Here is a 14,652-nt window from a genome sequence, read left to right on the forward strand (position 1 = left end):
GATGTCATGCTGAACAATATATAGGGGTGGCTAGCCGGGGTGGAGGGGGGGCCAGCTGCTCGGGGATAGGCTGGGCATCGGTCAACGGGTGGTGAGCAATTGCATTGTGCATCACTTATTTCGTACACATTATTACTATTAATACTATTATTATTATTATTATTATTATTGTTATTATTTTCCCTGTCTTAATAAACTGTTTTTATCTCAACTCACAGACTTCACTTTCCCGTTTCTCTCCCCCATCCCGGAGAGGGAGGGGGGAGGGTGAGCAAACGGCTGTGTGGTGTTTGGCTGCCAGCCGGGCTAAACCACAACATTCCAGGATCAACTTTTAAGCAGAAGTCTGTATCAGCACAATTGGGTGGAACAAATAACGGGGATCAGAGAGCAAGAGTAAGCAATAAGGAAATCTTCACTGTAAATTTCCTTCAGAAACCACATAACCTGGGGAACCTCAACATAAAGAGTCTTTGGGCACATCTGCTGGTATATTATCTTTTTTTTTAATCTCATTCTATTGGTGGGTTATATGTTCTTCTTGTTGGTCTTTTTCCAAGCCTTTGCAGTCCTAATTTCCGCAAGTATAGATGTTGAATGAGAAAGAGGAAGGAATTGAATCTTACTAAGTTCTTCAATGGTAAGTTCTGGAGATAGAAATGGGGACTTCTGGGATTAATCTGACAGAAAAGATCAGTCACTTGCATGCTTCTGTCTACACTTGCCAGATTTGTACAGCATGTAAACAGCAATGTATGACTGACAGTGTCAAATACTGCTGAGGAGACAGGCAGGAAGGGTACGGGTATTTGCCAGTTGTCACTCCAAGGTGATATGCACTTTAATAAGATAGGCACGAGGGAACAGAAAGGGACTTGATTAATGCTTTGAAGGAAACAAGTTCTCATCTGGGATTCTACTAGCAAACAAAAAAACATGCCACAATTGAGTGTGCAAAAGCTTGTGCCACCCCCTTCTGGGTAGAAAATCATATTGAAATAAATAATAATAACATCAGTTCATTTTGATGGTTCAAATATTAATATTCAGGTGTACAATATTATTTGATGATATCTAAATTATTTGGTGATATCTGGTCTTACATAATTAGGCCTCAGCAGACCATAGGCTGAAACCCAAATACTCTAACCCTTATAATTTAAGCAGAGAAGCTACTAGAGAAAAGAAACCCTCACTGTTACAGGGAATTAATGGATGGCTATTGTTATGACATATTTTAGTCGATGCGTTATCCATATCACATGTATTATATTCCAGGCAATTTCAGTACTGATACGAACAGGAAAGACCACTACGTAACTAAGTCTGATCTTCTGAATGTCTATGGTTTTAATTGGTATCACTCACTCAGGGTTCATAAGAATCTCTGATGACTACAACATGAAAAGGAAAAAAAAAACTACTAAGCTTATTATTACAGAGAGTTTTACATTATTAAAGGGCTATTACTACTTGGGATAATTAACAAAATACATAAAGAAGCAGACAACATAACTGATTTAGAATTTCAAGAGTCTTGAAAAATTCCTTCTTTTGAGGATATTAAGTGATGAGAGGGGATGATGCACAGTCATGTTATGGATTAAAAACTAAGTAGGAGACAGAAAACGGAGTAAGAATGTATTCCTGCTCACAACCTAGAAGTGAGTTTCTTTCCACAGCAGTGCCAGAGCTAGCCTTATCTGCACCAAACCACACTCATTATTCTCTACTATCCTTACAAATCAAAGGAAAAACAAAAACAATTTCAAATCTTTCCTTTTTTGTATTACACTAGGACTGCGTATACCACAGAGATGTGCTAGTTAGTCTGAAGGATACAGTGTGTTATAGTTGTTCTTGAGTATTTACCTGGAGGAAAGAATTTATAAAGAAACGAAAAGATCCACATGGTCTTTCTTCTTCTACCTGAAACAAGCTGATGGAAACTGAAAGGGAGTATTCAGCTCTGAAGTGGCTTCATTCTCTATAGAGGCCATGGTTTTTGTTGTCTGTAGTTAGCACACAGGTTGATCACCTGGTTAATTTAGTGCTTATATTACATGCCTACATTTAGTTGGCTGGCAATCTCAGGGCAATCAAGGACCTTCAAGAAGACTGGACAGCAGTTCAGATATTTAGTCCGCAATGGATCCACGGGAACCCTTCAGGTCAAACTGTGCTCATTCTATCCATTCATGGACGTTCATAGATCTCCCTTCAGTTATGATTACCCAGTAACGAGAACCTCTGGCATCCATTTGCATATGGCCATGCTGATAGGACAGGTGATACTCATAACACTATGGTGACTATACAGCATAGCCCTGTGAGAACTCATTATCTCAGTTTAGTTCACAAGTCTTACTCTGTCAGACCCTTGAGGCTACCAACTGCAGTTATTCTTTTCCTATTGAAATTAGGAGCCTATGGTGAGCAACTTACTTCTCTACAAAGTAAAAAGTCTTCTATTGCAAAAAGCCATCTACTCTCTTCTCTTGTTTAAATCGAATAGAGGCTCATAGGAGGTACAATGAATATGGACTGAAACGCCAATAAATTAAAAATGTAATTCAGGCTTTAGTATAAATTCCAGTCATGTTTTCACGGTAAAGGAGCTTCACTCTTTCCCACTTGTGCAGTATCCTTTTACTCTCTGGACAGTAAGATTTATCAACAAAATAATCTGAACCAAACACGAACTGAACGATTATGAAGGTTTTTGATCTTGACTTAGTTTTAAACCCAGAATAAGGAAAAGATTATAAATGAGAGGATTAGCATATACAGAAATTTACACTGCACTTTCATCTCCAGGCAGTACAATAATACCTCAGAGAAATAAAATCAGAACATGGATCCAATTTAGTTGACTGAAAATGATATGATGGAGGTAAAGATGCTTTTAGGGAATGAAAATCAGATAAGAGTTGGAGTTTGTGCACACCATTATTCCTTGAGTATCCCTCGCGATGATTATAATTATGAGAGCTATGGTAGCCCACTGGTTCAGTCTGTGTACAGCCAAAAACTTTTTTTTTTCTTCCCAAAGGAAATAGCAAGAATTAGATATTTGTATATTGAAACGTATTGAAATATTTTGTGCTTGGGGTTCCAATGAATCATTGCTTGCAACCAAAAAAATTTCAAAACTCAGGGCAGACTATATGATATGGAGTGACCGGGGAAAGGGCTCCAGGTCTTTAAAGAATCCGATCCCAAACACTCTCTCAGAGAGGGGGCTCTGCTCAGGATAGACTATGGATCTTGTGCTGATTTCACATTGTTGTCTAGCTAAACTCCACCAGCACTGCCCTCTCACTCCCCCACCTTAAAGCAACTACGGGAGAAAACACAATGAAAAAGGGCTCAAGACTTGAAGAACCACTTACCATCACAGGCAAAATAGACTCAGAGCAGGGAGATTAATATCATTTATTGTCTATCATTAGAAGATTAGAGCAATGACAAACTAAAAGAAAACTGAAAATGCCTTCCCCATCCTCCCTTTCCTCCTCCCCTCCCCCTTCTCCTCACATCATCCCATCCACCCTCTTCGACACCCTTCCCTTGAGTGGTGCAGGGGAATGGGGACTTCGGTCAGTCCATAACACTTCTTCTACGCCATTCCTTCATGTTAACGACCTTCCCCAGCTCCAACGTGGGGTCTCTCCCATAGGATGCCATCCTTCCTGAAATGATCAGGACAGGTTTTAAAATAACAGGTTTCCCACAAACTGCAGCTCTTCATGAAGCTACAGGCCCATACCAAGGGGTGCAGTTCTTCAGGGGAGGACTGCTCCAGCACAGGTCTCCCATGGGCAGCAGCTGCCCCCAAACCTGCGTGGGCTCCTCTCCATGGGCCGCAGCCTCCTCCAGGCCACATCCACCTGCTCCACTGGGGGCTCCTCCACGGGCTGCAGCATGGAGATCTGCTCCATGTGGGACCCATGGGCTGCAGGGGGACAGCCTGCTCCACCAGGGGCCTCTCCACAGGCCGCAGGGGAACTTCTGCTCTGGTGCCTGGAGCACCTCCTGCCCTCCTTCTGCACTCACCGCAGAGCTGGTTCTCTTATCATTTTCTCACTCCTCTTTCCTAGCTGCACAGCAGTTTTTTCCTTTCTCAAATCTTCTGTAACAAAGGCACAACCTGTGTCACTAATTGGTTTGCCTCTGGACAGTGGTGGATCCCTTTTGGAGCTAGCTGGGACTGTCTCATAACTAACTTGGGGCAGTTTCTGGAACCTTCTCACAGAAGCCACCTCTGCAGCCTCCCCTCTAACAAAACCTTGCCACATGAGCCCAATACAGATCTGAATGAGTACTGCAAATCCTACATAATAATTGAATAATGCAGTCACAGAACTAGTAATAACTTTGCAGGAACATGTCTAAGTATATGTTGTGTCACCTTTTTACCTTACTAGAACCAACCCAATGATGAGCTCTTTCACTCAGCTTTTGTCCAGAAAGGAATGCTGTATCAATTACTGAGCAGTTAGAAATTATATAATGTTATAATGTGTGAATGGGAAATAACCAGAGGAGTTGTGCAATATATCTCCTCCTATGTACAGTGCTTCCTCAAAGCACTTTATAAACATGAAGTACTTGTTCCAAAGAGCATATATTAACACTAATTTTCCTATATGAATCACCCTTAACAATTTTAACTTAGAAAAAGTAACAGACAAGAAAAATCAATGCTAAAAATTCCTTATAACACAGAATTTAATGTCATCAGCTTTCTTTTTGAAATAGAAACACTTTACGTTTAAATTTAAATGTACTTGGCAGTTAAAACGGTACTTTCACCATTTCTAAAACCTGACACTCATTTTTTACTGTTATTCTTCTTATTCTTTTTCATTTATCCTATTTTGAAATTTGCCTATTCCATATTTATATATGTATGTCGATGCATCTATGTGTGTATATATATATCTATAGGTCCTTCACTATTTATTTAGATAAAACTCTCACTGAAGACAAGGAAAATTGTATTAGCCATAAAGTGAAGATTCAGGATACAGATGTCTCTCCAAGATAAAGTGTTCCATAAAGTAATATTCCCTGACTCTTTCAGGCTACTTAAGCCTGAAGAAATGCCACTAGGTACCATATCATGAAGAAGAAGAACAAGCTCCCTTCCAGACCAGAGGCTTTCATTAATATCTTCATTTTAATGCAGTATGTTCTCCCTCCATACATTTTCTGGTACTTCTTTGGATGCTATTTAAGTTAAGAATAAATAAGGGGGTGGGGAGGGAACACAACCTGTGGGATAATTTGAGACTAAGCCATACTGATAACACATACTTCATAAAATATTTGAAGTGCAATTTTACACTACTTTTGATACTTCCAGTTCAGAATAAACACTGTTCTCAGTTTGGCTAGGCTTCAAGTATAACTGTGATGCTTTTCCATTAGGAGACAGTTATAAAGGTGTTTTAACTACCTACCTGACTTGGAAACCTCCAGTCTATGTTACGCCCTTGCTTAGAACATTAAAATGTATTTGAATATTGTTTAAACTCAGAGATTTAAATAGATAAATTCCACTTTCATAGACAGTTCTCACAAATAGCTACAGTGGTATAATGAGGTATATAATGTTATTTAATGTATCAGATACTCTGATGTAACATGATACTTTTGATAAAGTTTTTGTGTTTGTAGGATACCTGGGGTATATACAGGTTATCTCAACTTACAATCAGAAACACTAAGAACACTCACACAATTTCTTCAGAAGAACTCTGCTATAGATTTACACCCAAAATTACTTGGTCCAGTTAGACAGTTAGACCAATTATTTGTTCCAAACAGACTTCCAAACAGACTTTTTTGTTTGTTTGTTTGTTTGTTTCCTAAAAGCAGTTCTTATCCTTTGGTACAGAACTTAAGTGGAGAGTACATCATAAGGTAGCAGGAGAAACTTATCAAAACCAGACAGGAATAAGCCATAGTTTAGACTTTAGAAGAGATATTTATTAGCATCCTTTTATGTGGACAGAGATTAAGATTTCTTTGCATGAATCAGAGGAAGTTTTTTTTTGTTTTGTTTTTGTTTTTGTTTTTTAATTCAGTGCTTATTTTCTGCCAGTAGAAAAATCATCTTGAAGAACCTAAACAGAACTTTTTCTAGTATAAGATATTTTACATTCAGTAAATACAACAATGTTAACACAGAAAAGTTCCCAAATAGCACACAAACTAAATTTCTTCTTCAGAAGTATCATGAATACATAGGGTCACTTTGTCCCAGGCCTGATCTCTAATTACTGAGATTATGGCAAAGGTCATTCCACCACTGCTTCCTACAAGACCTTTCAAAAGAAAATGCATTTTAAAAGAACATTTCTTCTCAAATGAAAAGAAGAATCGGCCTACAAAACTGGTGTCTGGTGAGGTTACTACTTTCCTAGAGACATGAAGGAACTGAACTGGATATCAAATGCCCTCTATACTTTTGAAAATTGTAGTCATTAGACTCTGAAATCTATAAAAAGCAATTCAATTCACTCATCTATTTTCCTGTAATGTGAAATGAAGAAATCATGAGTAAAAATTCAAAGCAATGAATTTTGGAAATAAAAAGAATATCTTAAAGCAGAATACAAATAGTCAACAGAAATCTGTTTTTACAAGAAGAAAAACAGAGAGAGAGAAAAAAAATATGAGGGTATGTTTCGTTATTTATTATATATAAATTTCTATGGTAATTAAGAAATAATCAGTGTAAATCAGCAAGATGCTATACCTCACAGCCTTATCGAATGGGGAAAAAAAAGTAAAATTTACAGCATGCACATGAAATCAAAGTCAGTGATGATCATTATGGAAACTAATTTTAAGTATGTGGTAAGCTAGGTTGATTTGCTAAACTTAAACCTCTGTCCCTAGCAAAGCCATCCATGCTCAGATGAGCAAGCTGACAACAAGAATCCCAATACTGTAAGATTGTCAGTGTTGTGAAGGTGTCAATTCTTCACACTTTGATCATTCTACCTTTAGTTCTCAAAGTCAATTCTGTGTATCTGGGAGATATATTGATGGATGTTACTATCAAATCCTAAAAAGTAAATATGCTCTGAAAACAAGAACTGCAAGAATATGACAAATTCAATTTGTTTTTTGGTTCATCTAATATTGAGCAGTAGTTCTGAGACATGATCAGAAACTAAAATGTAAATTCACTTTTCAAGTCAATTTGCTTGGTTTTGAGGAAAAAGTGCATGAAACTGATCTGCTGGGACATTATAAGTCAAATCAATAAAACCTTACTATTTAGAATGACTGTAAATGATGAATTAACACAAGCTCTATTAATATGAGTGTTAAAAGATTAAATTGAAATACATTTTATACAGTAAAGTGGATTCTGTAGTCTGTATATGTAGTTTCTCAAAATGTTTTGAATTGTATGTAAGTTGTATGTAGAAACAACTCTACAAATAAGCAAGTTCTTAAAAACTATGCTATTTTTAATTGTAAGGCATATTAACTTAGATATTGAATGTTTTATTTTTAGTTATATTTTGGCACATAAGCCTCTCTTCCTTGTCTGGAGAGATTCTCTGCTTCACTCTGAACGGTTCTCCTTACAACTGATGAACAATCAGAACACAAAATATGCTGCTGGGCACAGATCCCAGGTAAGGAAACACAGCAACTGAAAGATCCAATGACTGATAGAACTTGTAATGCAAGCCATCTACAGGGTTAGTTGTATGTGGCACAACAGCTAAGATTGATATGAAGAAAATGTATTCTCCACTCAGCTTTCATTTGCTTGAGCCTGAGCATCAGGATTGCAGCTCTATAAATGTATTGAATCGCCTCTTTAGAAAGAATTGCATAAACTGCACTTAACCTGGCCTTGCAGTTCTTTGGAGATTGCTCAGGAACTGATTTTTTCCTCCACTTTCGTTTTGACCTCTAGTTTTGATTTGATTTGGGGGCATTTTACTGACAATCTCACTGTGACTCTTTTTTGCAACAGCATGTGCTGTACCTGAACCTGATGGAGAGACTGCAGAAGTTATAGCTCTAGGGCTGATATCCTTACTCTGTTTCAGTTCATGTGATCTGCTTTGAAACAGATATAAATCTCTTACCATACTTTCTTGGATGTCTTAATCAGGATCATCCTTGCTTATGGGAAATATCAGTGGTCAGGCAACAAAAATTTTCCAAGAAATATTATCTTAGGAAGAGTATTATTTGCCTCTGTGTCTCCAAAGAAGATTCCATTGGAACAAGTGAAATTACAGCCTTGGGTACAACACAAGGAAAGCCCTTGCCAATACTTATTTCATAGTTTCATTTCAACAGTTATTTTCACAGTTTGTGATGTTCTTGTGACTTGTGATGTCTTTAAACTGGTTTGGGAGTCCATTAGGCCTCTTTCTTTTGGAAAGTTTCTTCAAAGAAAAAGTAGTGGAAATCATATCTAAAGAAGCCTGAGTGCTTTCCTCCATATCCTGATTTACAGGGTGGGTCTAACGGTGGGATGTTAATGCAGAGTTGTTGGTTCCTGAGAAAGCATTTCCAATTTTAAATGTGAGTTATCAAAAGCTTGTATTTTAGTAACTTAGCTTAAAATAAAACATGTACATGAGGGTTTCTTGTTTTCCAGCTGTCAGATAGGTTGTCTTAAAAATATTTTCCATTCAATATGTGATTAACTCCAGAAATTTCCATGTAGTGACTCTTTAAGTCAAATAAATAGTGAAAGAATTACTGGACTTTTCTTCACAAATGTTTCTTGCAAAATATAGTATGCACTTAACAGGCGGGACCTTCTTTAACAGCAATCACCAATCAAAATGCTTGAAATCTGTACTGCTTAGAAACAGACAACAAAACAAACAAAAACAGATACTCGTTTTGAATATTAGCGTTTTTTCATTCAGTGATTGCTGCCACATAAAAGTTTCTAGAATTCAATTAGTTGTTCATGAATTACACAACTTCCACAACAGCAGCTACCTGCTTCGCTTAGATAGAATCATGTGACCTATTTTGCCTCTGAGAATTGCTTTTCACAAGGTTGTTCTGAGCTGCAGATTCTTTTATAACCTTCAGAAAATAAAAAGACACTTTGCGCTTGTGTGAAACTTTCCACCTGAGGCTCAAAAAGCTCTTCCTAACCCTTCTATTAAATTTCACAATCTTTGTGGTACAGGCTAGTACCATTATGATTGTACAGATAGGGAAAAGTAGAAAGGAAAACTCAGACAATTTACATCATCAGTCCTTAGCAGATTTTTTTTTCCCCTGCATTTGTCTGGAATGCTCAGGCATACCTTTGAGTATACCCTCCCCCCCCCCAAAAAAAAAAAAAAAAAGAGCCAGCCACCACCACCAAAAATACCTGTCTGATACATGGACCATAGATGGACCCTGTGCTGCAAATAGTGTTGGAAAACATTTCTCTCTCTGTCTTCCCAGACAGGGACACAACAGCCAGGGCAGAGTAATGGGGGTGCAGTGGACATCTGCTGGGAGTTCAGCCTACTCACTTTAGATCCAAGAAGTGGCCAGCTAATGTACTGATCACTTAGTTTCTCTATCTTGTCAATCAACAACATTCCTAACTATATTGTGTTTCTCTACTGAAGCTTCAGGATGGCCTCTGTGTTGCACTGAGCATGTGGTGGTCAATTTTTTTCTTAACTTGAGCAAGAAACTGAAGGAAAAAAATAGACATCTCAAGTTGCATTTTTACTCATTGTGATCAAGGTCATCAGAGGAATGCATGATGAAGCACAGCAGATCAGTCAGAGCAGGTTAATGCATGTGGCATAATCTGGATAATTTATCTAGTTGACTGGTTTTAGATATAAATTTGGACATAATTTTCAAATTTGTGTGTCGTGAAATGATGAATTAAGAGATTATGAAAAGAATGTTTGTTTAGTCTCAGAAAATAAAAATATAGCAGTGAAGGTACTCCAATGGAGGAAATTTTGGACTATTCTGGATTTCAAACCTGTTGACATCTATTCTGAAAAACTCCAGTGAAGTCAATGACCTTATTCTGTTTTTATACAGACTCATTGAGTCTACCAATCTTGAATTTCAGTGGTGCCACCCCAAACAAAAGAAAATTGAAGACTTTTGACAGTGTTCTGTAAGAGAAAAATATTACAATGTATTTTTTCCTACTACAGAAAAGATTAATTCATATGCAATATACTAGCACACTATATTTTACATTCCCACTCAGAAATATACACGTACTCACTCTCACAAGAGTATGCAGTAGCTACAGTCAGATTTATGTCTCTGTGGAGCAATTTGAAAGAGTGTGATCCAGAAACTAAGCTGAACATTAAGCCTGAAGGAGCTGGTAAGCAACAAGGCTTTGCTGATTAAAACATGAACTTTATTTTAGTTTATTTAATTCATTTTGCATTTGGCTGTTTTATGTTAATTAACTCATATGCAATTTTTATTAAATTTACTTTGGGCCTTAAATGAATATTTCAAGTTGCTATTGACAATAGTTTATTGAATATCAAATCCAGGTTGAATGTATTGCAACATTTAATTCCCAACACAATTATGAAAAAGGAGCTACAAAGCAGAGTTTTTCAATGGTCTAAGCCAAGGGTGGTAAGTTAGGAGATATAAATCTAAATGGAAATCTTCACTGCACTCACTGTGTAGGTAGGGAAGGTCTTAGCTATTTTAGACTGGGATCATGACTAATTTTTTTGAAGATGAGCAACCTACAGACTACTAATGTTTGGAAGAAGATATCTTGGAAAACCTAGTTATAGTATGCTCAAGCCAACACTGGGCCCCAAAACTGAATAAATTTGAAAGACAGCTTTTTAGTGTACAAGTGATAGAAGAGAAAGTTACCCAACGTCCCAAACTTATGTTTCAGTATCTTCATTCATAGGATCATAGTTACCTACATGTATGAAGTACTTCAGAGTTTATAATGCTTTACAAAGCAGATTCAGCCCTGGTATAAGTAGATACAGTTTGACTGGCAGTTGTGCTACAACAGTGTGTAATCTTTTAAGTAATAAGTATTATCAGTAATGGCATTTATTAAGAAGCACTATTAGCTTAGCTTTGCAGTGCAAGACTGAATTTGTTGGAGTGGGAAGATGATCTTGTCATTACAGGACAGAAGTTGTGAGTTCTATATCCAATATCACATACATAATATAATAATATACTTTATTATACACTTTCTTGGAGAGCCTAGGGTAGTGTCTCTATATTTGAGTCATTCCCCTTCTTGTAAAACTACGTATATTATTGATATTATTTTTTTTCCAATTTCTTTTTTTATTACTGTCACAGCAGGACAATTAAAAGGCACTCCTTTTGAAATACTCCTTGCAGTCAAAGCTCTGTGGATAAGTTCACTGTTATCTGTGACTGTGTTTGCTTTTCTTTATTTTAGTTCTTAATATTTTGAAAAATGCAAAGCTGGAAACAGTGAAAAATGAATTTCATTTATCCACAGGCTAGGACCATTAAGAAAAGTGATGTGCATTAGACCATTTGACATCTGGAAACTTCTGCAAAGTAGTTCAGCTCTCCAGCGTCTCCTCTTTTAAAGTCACTAACAGATAGCAACATCTGTTCTAATGATTTTTGCTGATTGTTATGCCTCACTAGCAGGAAACAGACTGAAATCAGCCCCTCATTTTGTAGGCCAAACACGGCAAGTAGAAAATATGTCCAGGTGGTCAGTTCCTCTAAAAAGAGTTAGATGAAATAGTCCTCTCTAGGAGCAGAAGGACTGGCAATGTTGGCAGATGGTTACTTTAGTCATAGGAAGTAGATCTAATCAAGATGTCTGTTAAAAAAAGAACTAGTTTTGAAAAAATGGTGCCATGGAGTTAAATGGCTGAGGAAATATAATGGCTTTTATCACCTTGCATTAGTATTTTTGCTGAAAATAAGATACAGAGGTGTTTTCTCCCTCTAGAAAATGTTACTGTATTGTATAGGCTGTCCTGTTCACTGACCTTATTATATATGTGAAAATAGTTACAGAGTTCATAAATATGGAGACTTAGACTTAGAGGTGGGTGTAGCCAGGAAGTAGATAATGAGGAAAAAATATTTATGTGTGTGCGTGTGTGTATGTGTGTGTGTGTGTATTTTTAAGAACTTCTCTGAAGAGAAAGGACAATACTCTAATTCACTGCTTGGACAACTGCATGTGGATTAACTCCGTTGACTAATTTAGAAAACAGAAATTACATTAGAAACACAGTGGGGATTCTTTTATTTATTTATTTTCTGATAACACTTCAGGGATGAGTCTGGGAGATATTATTAAAATGTCAAAATTACCTCTTCCCTTCTTCACCATGGCTTCTTTCTTAAGGACTTGCTGAATTCAGGCTAATAATTCTCCTTCACACTGAAAAACACCAAAAGAAAAGTACTTCTTTGGAAATAAGTCTTTTCAAGAACCTCATGCAGAATAGTCATATTAGTGCTGAAAACAGACTTCAGATCTGAGTATGGGTAAGATGATCTACAAGAAATTAAGGTCATGCACAGGGAGATTTTTTGCTCAGCTACTATCTTCACTCCTATGTTTCTGATACATTGGCTGAACATGGATGAGGGATAACCTGAAGCCCATGCTCTTACTGTTTTTGCTAACTTTAAGATGACAAAATGCTGAATTGCACTAAAATCATGTTAATCATTAAAAACATACATTTTCTTTTAGGATCTCAAGCTATTACATTGAGAAATAGGACAGATGTAATCTGTTAAAATAAAAATAATTCAATAAAAATAGTGATAAAGTTAAATTTCTACTTAATATAATGGTCTGGTCAGGCTTTTCTTTGTAGACTATGCTGCACAAATGCAAAATCATGTACTTTAGATGCTTACAGTCTCTGGAGGAAAGGTCCTTAACCATTTTTCAGTTGGCTTTTAAGTGCTTATTTTATGTGTAAGTATAAATCCCCTCTGGAAAAAGCACCGAGAATGATGGAAGATTATAGGGTGTGATTTACTCACATTCATATCCTGAGAGACAAAGTGCCTTGAAATACTCCAATGTGGGATGTAATCTGTTGTAATTGTTGTGGAAGTAATAAAAGTAATGAAGAATTATTTCATATGTAGAAAATGAATTTTCACATATTTGAGAATCTCCTGGCCACCCTAAAGAGTCGTGCTTCTGATTCCCCTGTTATGTTGTTTCTGACAAATCATCAGGTGCGTTATTTTTTTTTTTAATGATGTGCACTTTTGCCCCACCCAGTGGCCATTACCTAAATTGCCAGGTCTGCTTATTTTGAGTTTTCCCCTCTTCGCCCCATTCTGCAGTGGATCTGCCACTGAAAACTGAATAAAAGCTGTCCCCTGTTGCTACCACGAGTATATTAGGCTATCATTATCTGCAATGACACTACCATCTGTAATGTGCTCTGGGGCAAACACAGGCACTGCCAGTAGCTTCAGCACCACCAGCAGATGCTTCATCATGCAAGGAGATGCATGAAGATGAAATATGCATCCAAGTACTTGAGAAGAGACGGAGAGGAGAGAAGAAGAGGGCAGCCAGAAAATAAATGCTGTTCATGTGTCTCGTCAACAAGGATGGAAACAAGGAAGCACAGGCTAGGTCGGATGCATTACTCAATCTAAAGGAATAACGGGTATAAAAAAGAGACTCATTTTCTTTCACTAGGAAATCTGAGAGTCTATAACTTTTTATGGACTTTTATATCTTCCCTTTTTTTTCACCAGTACCTTACAAAAATTGGTTCCAAATTAAAGTAATAAATAGAAGTTGTTTTTCTCAAAATTCCTGCCTTCACTCATTTGGAATAGAAAATGAAACACTTGCACACAAAAGACAGGAAATAGAGACAGAGAAAAGATTTTGATCCCTGTAGATCAGAGGACTTTTATATTGAACTTTATTTTGCTTTCCTTTAACCAATTTCTCTGTTATTAAGATCTCAAGGAAACAGAACTCTCTTCCTGGACCTCATTGTCACATGCGAAGGTGCAAATGTGAAATAAAGATATATAAATCTTTTCAGGAAGCAAAGACATTCTGGCCAATATATTATTTATTCATTTATTTATTTTTGATCTCCTGATTTCTTGACCTGCAAGACCTACATGCAAAGGATGCAGTTCTGTTCTTGTTATAAAGTAGATGTCTACAGAATATGTTCATTATATTATATGTCTACTGTAACACTAGCTATGCGCCTCAGCCAAAACCAGGGCTTCAGTATCATGTATTCTGTATTCACACAACAAAAGAGAGAACTATTAATAAAATGTCTCTGCAAAAGCTACTTCAGTACTTTCTCTGGAAGTCCTCTAACATGAGTTGCTGCAGGTCTACATTTTGGTGTCATTTCTTCCTCACTCTTTTTCTCCTTTTCTGCATGCATGGTCTCAGGAATTTACTCAGTATCATCAAGAAGTGGAGTGCATGTCTGCAGGAAAAATCCAGCTCCTGAAATATGTAAAACGCATACCCCCTCATGCAACTATATACATCACATTTATATATTAGTAACATTTTTTGCACTGTTTCATTTACTTCATTTAAAAAAATAATTAAAAAAAATCGTTAAGATCAAAATTGATCATCATTTTCGCAGAAGTAGAGAAAGATTATTT

At 36.8% G+C, this 14,652-nt stretch overlaps 1 long non-coding RNA gene across 2 annotated transcripts in view; it reads left to right on the top strand.

The window, feature by feature from the left end:
* Nucleotides 1-366: 366 nt before the first annotated feature.
* The window catches only part of LOC118257401 (uncharacterized), a 20,224-nt gene continuing 5,938 nt past the window's right edge, over nucleotides 367-14,652 (top strand). Inside the window, exons 1-2 of one of the 2 annotated variants that reach the window (XR_007707851.1) lie at nucleotides 367-489; nucleotides 7,538-7,661. This is a non-coding gene — a long non-coding RNA (uncharacterized LOC118257401). Of the gene's footprint in view, nucleotides 490-5,087; nucleotides 5,191-7,537; nucleotides 7,662-14,652 lie in introns of those variants that run through there. The other variant, XR_004781548.2, reaches the window with a different exon arrangement.

Source organism: Cygnus atratus, chromosome 2 (assembly GCF_013377495.2).
Source record: "Cygnus atratus isolate AKBS03 ecotype Queensland, Australia chromosome 2, CAtr_DNAZoo_HiC_assembly, whole genome shotgun sequence".
Taxonomy (NCBI): Eukaryota; Metazoa; Chordata; class Aves; order Anseriformes; family Anatidae; genus Cygnus; species Cygnus atratus.